Genomic DNA, 12,183 nt, shown 5'->3' on the forward strand with positions numbered 1-12,183 from the left:
ACATCAATGATTGATTTGACAAGTACCTCACAAGTGACCTTGGGCATGTCACATAACTGAGTCCAAACTGATTAACTTGTATCTACCCCAGCACTTAATACAGTGACAGGCACATAGTAAATGCTTAATAAATACCATTAAAAAAATTGTGGGGAGATAGACACAAAAATAAAGTGCAGGTAAGAGGAAGTAGTGGAGTACACTCTAGTTTGGAGGGCTGAGAGCCAAGTCCTTGAGGAGCGGAGAAATGCTGGAGGGCTAAGATGAGAGAGTAATGATAATAATGATAATAAATGGTAAGCGCTAGGGTAGAGACAAGATAATCATATCAAACAACCACGTCCCACATGGAGATCACAGTCTAAGCGGGAAGGAAAAAAGGTATTAAATCCCCATTTTACAGATGGAGAAACTGAGGCACAGAGCAGCTATCTTGCCTAAACTCACCTAGCAGTCAAATGGTGGAGCTGGGATTAGGGCCCACATTTTTTAATTTGTTAAAGGCTTACCGGGTGCCAGGCACTGTTCTAAGGGCTGGGGTAGATACAAACTAATCAGGTTAGAGCCAGTCCCTGTCCCACATGGGGCCCACAGTCTTAATCCCCATTTTACAGATAAGGTAACTGAGTCACAGAGAAGTTCCATAACTTGCCCAAGATCACATTTCCAGTAGGCCGTGGTTCTTCCCAATCCTAGGACCCACAAACTCAGACAGAAGCACAACACAGATTGCAAGGTACAGTCTTGGCTTCTCTTCACAAACACAAAAGCGGCACCGATAGGGAAGGTCTTAATTGACTGCGACCGAATGCTAGAGCTGTTTAAAGATGCTCGCAGATTTGAGGGTTTTTTTTCTTTTAATATGTTTTTGGTTGTGTGCGTTTTAACTTTTAAATAACATAATGTGGTTTCAATTCCGTGTAAGTACCCCAAGGCGCTTTGGCACTGGGGACATTTTTATAAAATTCAGAAAGTAAAAATATACAACCCACAGCCCCGGCAAAAGCAGCCTCCCCTCCCCCATCAGAATGTTAAACAGCAGTCATGTGGTCAAAGAACCTCTTTAAAAGTCAGCCTGGGGAGGGGGGAGGAGAGTTTTCAGTTATGTCTGCAGTCGTGGCCTAGTGGATGGAGCCCGGGCCTGGGAGTCAGAAAGTCATGGGTTCTAACCCCAGCTCCGCCACTCGTCTGCTGTGTGACCTTGGACAAGTCACATCCTCACGTTCCCTCATCTGTCAAACATGAATTAAGACTGTGAGCCCCATGCGGGATGGGGACTGTGTCCAACCTGCTTACCTTACATCTACCCCAGTGCTTAGAACAGTGTTTGGCACATAGTAAGCGTTTAAACAAGGGTACCCTCATTATTATTATTTAAAAGTACCCCTACTTCCCATTTTGTTCAAAGGTTGCTCCACACCCTCAAGTCATTTGGAAAGCCCATTCTTTGGTCAAACCTGTTGGTGGGTGGTCCTGGTTGGTTGGGGAGAGGGGGAAAGAGGTGGGTGGGGAGATGAGCTGTCTGAGCCTAGTGACGGATGCAACTTGAACCCCGGACATTCAAGGGGTCTTTTTGGCCTCCTGCCGTGACTTTTTACAAATGAGCCCAGAGATTCAGTCGGGGATTTGCGGTGATGGATTAAATGTTAAGGTTTCTGGCACAGACGTCTCCCAAAAGGCTAGGGGTTTATCAAGGGCCGGCAGAACTGAGCTGTCTATCTGCCCCTGAATGAGCTTTTCTAGAGAAATTCCCCTGGTGTTTGCTAATTTGAGGAACGAAAAACATCATAGGAGCATCTGTCTGTGCTGGATCCTTGCACCTCTGTTCTCCAGGGACCGGAAGTTAATGAAGTCACTTTTCCAGGTTTGACTTCACGGTTTTACTTGGTGTTTGATGATTACAACAGGACTTCGCACTCTCTGTAATCGGGACTTGTGTCTGTCTCCCCTTCTAGACCAGAAGGTCCTTGAAGGCAGGGATCATGTTTACTATGGTATTTTTCCATTTGCTTAGGGATGTGCGCCGCTCACAGTAACTGCTCCATAAATAGTATCGAATAACTTATCGTTAAAATTTTGCCCAACCGATTAGCTCTTGGAGAGTGCTGGACAAATAAACTCTACCATTACTTTGGAGTCTTTCCTGGCTTGGTTTTGAAGAAGTTTTGCCTATTCATATACTTGAAATTTTTAATATTGACAAATTCTTTTGACAACATGATCAGGAAAATAACTAGGAAGCAGGGATAATTATCTCAGTTTTACTGAGATTCACGGTGAGAGTTTAAGTTTCTCATGGACACGAAATGGAGCCACCAACTCTGTTGCAGTGTACTCTTCCAAGTACTTAGTACAGTGCTCTACGTAGAGTGAGCACTCAATAAATATGAGGTATTGTAGGATTGAAATATCTTGCCTAAGATTGCTGTGGGCGTATGTCTGTGCACATGTTATTTGGGTAACTGAGACTAAAAATTAACTTGCCTCTGAATTATCTTACTATTTCCTGCTTTAGAAAGTTCCTCTACTGGAATTTCTGGGACATTCAGGCCAAAGCCTATAGTGGATCTGAATTAACCTGGTTATTTGCTTAAAAAAAAAACCATCCAGTAAATCAGAAACACAACTAGGAGTAGAATTTGTGTCTTGACTCTGGTTTTAGTATTCCCATTTAGTGTTTCCTTCTGGAGAAGCCTATAAGTTCAGAAGGTCATGGGTTCTAATCCCGGCTCTACCAACTGTCTGCTCTGAGACCTTGAGCAAGCCACTTCACTTCTCTGTGCCTCAGTTACCTCATCTATAAAACAGGGATTAAGACTGTGAGCCCTACGTGGGACAGGGACAGTGTCCGACCTGATTACCTTGTATCTACCCCGGTGCTTAGAACAGTGCCTGGCACATAGAGCTTAACAAATACCATTATTATTATTATTATTAGATTGTCTCCCCCAGTGTTGTGAATTAAATCAGTGATATTTATTGAGGGCTTACTTTTGTGCTTGACACATCAACCCATGGTATTTATCGAGCACTTACCACGTGCAGAGCATTGTACTAAGCACTTGGAGGAGAGTACAATACAACAGAGTTGGTAGACATGTTCCCTTCCCTCAGCGAGCTTACAGACTAGGGTAAGTATTTAACGAACGCCGTTAAAGAAGTCTCATGATGGAGAGGGCGCAGTGGGGTGGATAGCTGTTTTCCGTCTCTTCTGAACCTTCCTAATCCCTCCCATCCCTACCAGCTGAGGTCTGCCCAGTGTCCAGTGTTAGCCCTACAACCTACCCTTTCCCCCAGTGTCCTATAAACCACATCATTGCAGTTTGAAGAGCTTTGAGAGATGGTCAGCCAATCAATCAATGGTATTTATTGATCACTTTCACTATCCTGTGCCCTTGGGAGAGTACATTAAAGTCCATAGATGTGCTCGCTGCCCTCATGATCTAGGGACCTACAGGTGACTTAGGGCTCAGAGACACATTGGTTGTATTTTTTGAGCACTTACTGTGTGCAGCGCACTGTACTAAGCGCTTGAGAGAGGTCAATAGAAAACGACACAGTCTTGGCTGACCCAAGGATCTTGAATTTTGGCATCCGCGGGTCAGAGGTCAGTGGCAGCAATTCTGTGGATTGGGGGTGTGGTGGAAATCGTTGCTGCAGGTTAAGGGTTTTGGTTTGATTACAGGATTATTGAGCTTTTCCATTTTACTGTAATTATAGTAATAATGATGGCATTTGTTCAGTGCTCACTATAAGCCAGTCACTGTTCTAAACACTGGGGTAGACACAAGCTAATCAGTTTGGATACAGTCCCTGTCCCGCGTGGGGCTCACAGTCTCAATCCCCATTTTATAGATGAGGGAGCTGAGGCCCAGAGAAATGAAGTCACTTTCCCAGGGTTCCCCAGCAGACAAGTGGCAGAGTGGGATTAGAACCCAGATCCTTCTGAATCCCAGGCCCAGGCTCCATACACTAAGCCAAGCTGCTTTCCTAGGCCATGTTGAATACTGTACATTTCCAGGGTGTTTCTTTGGCCCCGCCAATGAGCAAATTCTTCATTTTCCAACAAGATAAACACTTCCCGGTCCCTAGATCCCATTGCGTGGAAAGATATGGAGACTAGACGAGACCCGGGAAGGCTGGTGCAGGGAGGAAAACCATCTTCAGACTCCACGGGGTATTAATGATCAGTTTGTAGAACCACCATTGAGATTTTCCCTTGGGGCTTTTGAAGTATTCACATCTGCAAAAGTTCAAGGGAAAGAGAGTGACTCTGTTACTAAAGGAAATAGCCCTCTCCCTGCCATTAAGCTGACAGGTGAGTCAGCCTGAGCATTATCTCCACTGACTCCTTTCTACCGGTTTCATTCTCTTCTCGGTATGTTTTTAAAGAAAACAATTTTTGCAGACAGCAGCTGGCAGGGCCCTGGGGAGACCCACAGGGGAAAGGGGAAGATGATTACCCCGCTGTTGTTTTAAATCGCTGGTTACGCTTTGCAGAGTGTACCCTGAAAACCAGTGGGCTTCAGGCAGGTGTTATTTCCTCCCTCCTGGACACCCATTCTTGGATAATAATAATAATGATGCTATCATTAAGCGCTTATTATATGTCAAGCACTGTTCTAAGTGCTGGAGTAGATAGAAGCTAATCAGGTTGGACCCAGTTCCTGTCCCATATGGGGCTCCCAATCTTAATCCCTATTTTACAGATGAGGTAACTGAGGCCCTGTGAAGTGACTTGCCGAGGTCACACAATAGACAAGTGGTGGAGCCGGGGTTAGAACCCAGGTCCTTCCGATTCCCAGGCCCGTGCTCTATCTCTACTAGGCCATGCTGCTTCCCAGGATGGCGAAGGGAAGGCGAAGATTCCCTGCAGAGATTTCAAATTTCATCATAATTGCTCCTCAGGAAAAGGAGGTTCCCTGACAAGCAGGACAGGCAAAATTCTTTTGGACTGTGGGGATGATTGGACTCTTTCAGAATAATACTATTAATAATTGGGGTATTCGTAGAGAGCTTACTGTGCTCTAAGTCCTGTACTAAGCAGTGGGTAGATACAAGTAATTGGTTTGAACAGAGTCCCTACCCATTCATTCAGTCATGTTTATTGAGCACTTACTGTGTGCCCAACACTGTACTGAGCACTTGGAAGAGCACAGTATAGCAATAAACAGTCACTTTCCCTGCCAACAACGGGCTTACAGTCTAGAGGCAGGGGAGACAGACATCAATACAAATAAATAAAATGACGGATATGTACATAAGTACATCTGTAGATATAGATATCTACATCTGTAGATAGAGAAGCAGCGTGGCTCAGTGGAAAGAGCACGCGCTTTGGAGTCAGAGTTCATCGGTTCGAATCCCGGCTCGGCTCAGCTGTGTGACTTTGGGCAAGTTACTTAACTTCTCTGTGCCTCAGTTACCTCATCTGTAAAATGGGGATTAAGACTGTGAGCCCCACGTGGGACAACCTGATTCCCCTGTGTCTACCCCAGCGCTTAGAACAGTGCTCGGCACATAGTAAGCGCTTAACAAATACCAACATTATTATTATTATTAGATATATACATAAGTGCTGGGAGGTGGGGGAAGAGCAAAGGGAGCAATTCAGGGTGACGCAGAAGGGAGTGAGAGATGAGGAAAAGTGGGGCTTAGTCAGGGAAGGCCTCTTGGAGGAGATGTGCCTTCAATGAGGCTTTGAAGTGGGGGAGAGGGGTTGTCTGTCGGATTAGACGGGGGATGGTGTTCCAGGCCACAGGCAGGACGTGGGCTAGGGGTCAGTGGTGAGACAGGCGAGACATGAAACCCCCAGTCTAAGTGGGAGGAAGAGCAGTTTTTTTTTTAATCCCCATTTTACAGATGAAGAAACAGAGGCTTGGAGAAGTTGTGACTTTGCCCAAGATCACACCAGCAGGTAGTGGAGTCAGGATTCAAACCCAGGTCCTCTGACTCCTAGGTCCGTGCTCTTCCCATTAGGCCTGGGAGCCCCTAATGGGACTGCGTCTTTATCCTAATCTCCCTTGTCAGCACTTTACCAAAACTGCACAGAGAACAGGTACTTAATAAAAGCCCTTAGTACTAGGCCTTGCTCTTTCTTGAAGGAGTACTTTCAAAAGAAATCAGCATAAACTAGTGGAAAGAGCATTCCCTAAGAGTCAGAGGACCTGGGTTCCAGTTCCAACGCCACTTGTCTGCTGGGGAACCTTGGGCAAGTCATTTAACTTCTCTGGGTCTCAGTTTCCTCCTCTGTAAAATGGAGATTTAGATTGTGAGCCTCATGTGGGACAGGGACTGTGTCCATCCCTATTATCTTGTTTCTACCCCAGCCCTTAGTGCAGTTACTGGCCCATACTAAGTGCTAAACAAATACCTCTAATAATAATAATAATTACAAGTGGTTAGAGACAGTGGTAAAGTAAATTTTCTGCTATTCTGAACCCCTCTCAACTCACAAAGACCTCTTGTGAATTTTGGTATTCGTTAAACATTTATTATGCGTCAAGCTCCTTCTGTAGGCTGTAAGCTTGTTGTGGGCAGGGAACTCTGTTATATTGCACTCTCCCAAGCTCTCCGTAGAGTGCTTTGCACACAGCGGGTGCACCATTCTAAGCTCTGGGGTAGGTTCAAGATAAACGTGTCAGGCACAGTCCCTGTCCCACATGGGGTTTGTATGGTGCAGAAGTAAAGGGTAGACACTCAAGCCTCAGAGCCCTGGTGAAAGACGGTCACTGAATTGAGAAAGATGGGCCAAGTCAATAACCGAACAAGGGACATGGCCTAGTGGATAGAGTCCGGGCCTGGGAGTCATAAGGACCTGGGTTCTAATCCTAGCTCTGCCACTTGTCTGCTGTGTGACCTTGGATAAGTCACTTTACTTCTCTGGACCTCAGTTCCCTCATCTGTAATATGGGGATTAAGACGGTGAGCCTCATGTCAGGGAGGACACAGGGACTGTGTCTAACCCGATTAGCTTGTATCTGCTCCAGAGCTTAGAACAGTGTTTGACGCATAGTAAGCACTTAACAAACACCATCATTATTTTTATTAAAAGATTTTATGATTTTATGAATATTGATTTTATGTTAATAATAACAGCCCGTACTGCCAGGCACTGAACGTGCTCGGGGCTCGAAAACAAGTCCGGTGTTAATGAAAAATGAGTCTGAGTACCAAATGGGAAGGCACGGGGGCTCACATTTAGCTTTTGTCCTCTTTCTCCCTGCGGCGGTTCAGCCAGAAACGCGATAGGGTCGGTTGGTGGACTATGAGGTAGCGTCTCACAAAGTGTCATGGTATTTTATTAAGTCAGAAACGTGATAGCTACTGTTGTCACACTTTAGCACACAGAACAATTCTTTTGCAGATGAGAAAAGCAGACCCTTCGCAAATGCCTTTCTCCTTACCTCAGGCCTGGAGTAATGCATCTGAAGCCAAGTGGACTCACACTGTGGTTTTCTGTGCACTCGATCCTTTGGGGAATTCCAGCCAGGGTGATGTGCAGAGGTGTGGGGAGGAATCTGCTCTTCATTTTATTTTCTGTAAAGTTAAAAATGCTACGTTCAGCCCTGTCGTCGGTAAGACGTTGGGGAAGGTCTTGACACTTGTCCGTCGGTTTGCCGTGGACTGCTGACAAAATGCCACCACCAGACAGTGTTGAGGAGAACGGGCCCATTGCATAGACCTGAAATCTTGGGTAGCTCCAGCCCAGCTGGGGAAGCCTTCCGAGTTTTGAAGGATTCTGAGCTAATCCTGCCTGGAGGCAGAGGGGTGCTCGAAATGACTTTTGGCTTGCATTTGCTGCCTGAGCTTAAGAATTGAACTAGCAGACAGACTCACCCCTACCTCACCCAGCTTAGAAAGACATGATACTTTACCTCTCTCTCTCTTTCTCTCCCCCTTTCTTTTTTTCTCTTCTAATTATCTTTTCTCCCTTAGGGGAAGTAGCAAGGCCAAGTGGATAGAGCACAGGCCTGGGAGTCAGGAGGACCTGGGTTCTAATCCTGGTTCTGCCACTTGTCTGTTGTGTGAGCTTGGGCAAGTCACTTCAGTTCTCTGGCCCTCACTTCCCTCATCTGTAAAATGAGGATTGAGACTCTGAGTCCCACATGGGACAGTGACTGTTTTCAACCCGATTTGCTTGTACCCACCCCAGTGCTTAGTTCAGTGCCTGGCACATAGTATGCGTTTAACAAATGCCATTATTATTATGATTATTATACTCATTTTCATTCCCCACCCCCAATCTCCCCACTGTATTTTCCCTCTTTTTCTCCCTCTCTGGCCCCTCCAGGTGCTTTTTCTCTTCTAAAATTGTGATCTCCTTGCCTCTTCTCTCCCCACACTTCTTCTGATCATTTTGCATTGATTATGGTTTTTATTCAGCATTTCCTTTGTGCTAAGCATGCTCATTGCGAGCAGGGAATGTGTCATGTCTGTTTATTGTTATATTGTATTCTCCCAAGCACATAGTGCTTTGCACACAGTAAGCGCTCAGTGAATAAAATTGAATGAATGATAGATGCCCTACAATCAGTTCAGACATAGTCCCTTTCCCACACAGGATTCACTGTTTAAGTGGGGCTGGAGGGGGCGGAGAAGATATCCTGCTCTTCATAGATGAGGAAAATGAGGCCCAGGGTAGTTACATCAATCGGTGGTATTTACTGAGCGCTTACTGTGTGCAGAGCACTGTACTAAGTGCTTGGGAGAGTACCAAGCAGCAGCAGCGTGGCTCAGTGGAAAGAGCCTGGGCTTTGGAGTCAGAGGTCATGAGTTCAAATCCCGGCTCTGCCACTCGCCAGCTGTGTGACTGTGGGCAAGTCGCTTCACTTCTCTGTGCCTCAGTTACCTCATCTGTAAAATGGGGATGAAGTCTGTGAGCCCCACGTGGGACAACCTGATTCCCCTGTGTCTACCCCAGCGCTTAGAACAGTGTTCTGCACATAGTAAGCGCTTAACAAATACCATCATTTATGTATTTATTTTACCATACAACAGAGTTGGTGGACACATTCCCTGCCCAATTGGAACTCCAAGTCTTGACTAGGATCTCCCGACAGGCAAATGGCAGAGTCGGGACTAAAAGTCAGGTCTCCTGACTCCCAGGCCTGTGCACTTTCCATTAGGCCACCCGTCTTCCCAGCTCTGGCTGCTGTCTATGTGTTCTGAGTCTGCTAGGAGCCCAGATCTGGAGAGCAGAGCCCCGTTCTGTCCAGGGTTGGCAGAGAGAAAGGTGACCAGATGGTCCTCCTGGCTTCGTGCTGGATCGCTTGGAAGAGACAGGATGAAAGAAAAGTAGGGCTGGACCACTGTTGGATGGAAGGAGTGGGCCCCAATGACCCCCCCCCATCTCTGCTACTTGTCTGCTGGGTGACCTTGGGCAAGTCACTTAACTTCTCTGTGCCTCAGTTACCTCATCTGGAAAATGAGGATTAAAAGTGTGAGCCCACATGGGACAACCTGATTACCCTGTATCTACCACAGCGCTTAGCACATAATAAGCATTAAATACCATCATTATTATTGGCCCCAGCTAATTATAATAATAATTGTGGTATTTTTTTAAGAGCTTACTATGTGCCAGGCACTGTACTGAGTGCTGGAGTAGATACAAAGTAATTGGTTTGGACGCAGTTTCTGTCCCACATAGAGCTCACAGTCTTAATCCCCATTTTACAGATGAGAGAATTTGAGGCCCAGGTGATGATGATGGTATTTGCTAAGTGCTTACTATATGCCAGGCACTGCACTGAGCGCTGGGGTGAATAGAAGCGAATCAGGTTGGACCACAGTCCCTGTCCCATATGGGGCTCACAGTATCAATCCCCATTTTACAGATAAGGGAACTGAGGCCCAGAGAAGTGAAGTGCCTTGCCCAAGGTCACACAGCAGATAAGTGGAAAAGCTGGGATTAGAACCCAGGTCCTTCTGACTCCCAAGCCTGGGCTCTATCCACTAGATCATGTATCCACTAGGCCATGCAGCTTCGCTTGTGTGGGGCAGCCAAAAAACCCTCTCTCGGATCCTGCCAACTTGCCCAATCCCTCTCCCAGTCACCTTACTGTCAGCCTGACACAAATTTAAAAAAACCTCTTGACATTTTTTTTTCCCCATAATCATAATGTCATGTTAGAGAAAAAACAGAAAAAGCATTTCTGCCTTTTTTGAGGTAAAAGCATTCTTCGCTCAAAAAAGAAATCTCAAGATAAGATCTAGAAAGCATATTTCATGTAGGCTCCCCTCCAAGCCCTGTAATCTTCTCAGTTAGAATTTCCATTGTGTTTATTTCCCTATTATACGTGAGCATTATGGATGAGCTGGAATTTGAGGATGGTGGAGTCTTGTTTTGGGGGGTTTTTTAATATTTTTTTTCTGCTCATTGTATTGGCTGCCACTTCCAGGCCCAGAGAGAAAAACTTGACCTTGACATTTCAAAAAGAGTGGAGACAAGTCAGCTCACAGAACAGAGTTTGCAGCAACTGCCGGGCACCATGAACTTTCGCTCCCCCCAGGTCCAAGGGATTCTGGAATTCTCCTCCTGGCATCTTGTACCAACTCCAACTAGGTGCCCAATAAATACTACTACTCTTAGTGCTCCTAGTAGCAAAAGTACTACAAGCAGCATGACCCAGTGGATTGATCATGCAGTGACTGGGACATAGTAAGCACTTTACAGATACCACAATTATTATTATCATGGGCCTGGAAGTCAGAAGGACCTTGTTTCTAACCCCAGCTCTCCCACTTGTCTCCTGTGAGACCTTGGGGGAGCCACTTCACTTCTCTGGGCCTCATTTCCCTCATCTGTAAAATGAGGATTAAGACTTTGAGCCCCATGTGGGACAGGGACTGTGTCGAACCTAATTAGCTAGTATCCACCCCGACACTTTGAATAGTGCTTGACACATAGTAAGCACTTAACAAATGCCATCACTGTTAGTAGTAGTAATAGTAATAATATTTATTGAGCATTTGCTATATGCACAGCTCTCTCCAGATTGCACCTGTAGAGTTTCCAGTACTCTACCAGTCCCGATAAGGTATAGACATTCAAATAAATTACAGAGAAGGGAAATTATTATTATTATTATCGATAAGGAAGGGAGAGTCGAACAGAGGCATACCCATTCCATTCCTAGCTTAAGCGGTGGCTAGCGAGTGGCAGGCCATCTACTACAAGTCAAAACTCACCTGTACTGGCCAGCAGCGGCGTGGGAGAGAGTTGAGGGCAGAGTCTCAAGTGTACTGCACAGAAGAAGGCAATGGTCAACCATTTGCAGATTTTTACCAAGAAAACGCTATAGTTCCACTACGAGAACGATTCCAAATGGAGAGTGGGGCGTTCTGGGAGAGATGTATCCATGGTGTCGCTATGGGTTGGTGACAACTAGACAGCATGACAAGAGAAGATATGCAGAGCACTGTGCTAAAATCTGGGGAAAAAATACACGGGCAGAAATTAGACATAGTCGCTGGCCCCCAAGGGGCTCTCAAGGTAAGAATATAAGTGGGGAGAGGGGACTGCCAACTGACATAGAAGAAGCCATGAGACAAAATGCACCAAAACAACATAAAAGACAAGGACAGATAATAATAATATTTGCAATATTTAAGTGCTTACTATGTGCCAAGCACTGTACTAAACCCTGGAGTAGTTACAAGGTGATTGGGTTGGACGCAGTCCCTGTCCCGCATGGGGCTCACAGTCTCTATTCCCATTTTATAGATGAAGTGACTGAGGCACAGAACAGTGAAATGACTTGCCCAAGGTCACACAGTGGACAAGTGGCGGAGCCAGGATTAGAACCCAGGTCCTTCTGACTCCTAGGCCCGGGCTCTATCCACTTGGCCATGCTGCTTCCCAGCACATACATAAAATACAAACTACAAGAACTATGGAGAAGCAGCACGGCAGAATGTATAGAACACGGGCCTGGGAGTCAGAAGGTCATGGGCTCTAATCCTGACTCTGTCACTTGTCTGCTGTGTGACCTTGGGCAAGTCACTTCACTTCTCTGGGCCTCAGTTACCTCATCTGGAAAATGGGGATTGAGACTATGAGCCCCACGTGGGACAGGAATTGTGTCCAAACCAATTTGCTTATATCCACCCCAGCACTTACTACAGTGCCTGGCACATAGTTAAGCGCTTAAATACCATAATTATTATTATTATTATGGC

General features: G+C 45.9%; 1 protein-coding gene across 1 annotated transcript in view; it reads left to right on the forward strand.

Annotated features, from left to right (window-relative positions):
* The window catches only part of EYA2 (EYA transcriptional coactivator and phosphatase 2), a 108,032-nt gene that overhangs the window by 84,793 nt on the left and 11,056 nt on the right, over positions 1-12,183 (forward strand). The gene's annotated exons all lie outside the window — the stretch shown is intronic.

The sequence above is a fragment of the Ornithorhynchus anatinus genome, chromosome 8 (assembly GCF_004115215.2).
Source record: "Ornithorhynchus anatinus isolate Pmale09 chromosome 8, mOrnAna1.pri.v4, whole genome shotgun sequence".
NCBI lineage: Eukaryota > Metazoa > Chordata > Mammalia > Monotremata > Ornithorhynchidae > Ornithorhynchus > Ornithorhynchus anatinus.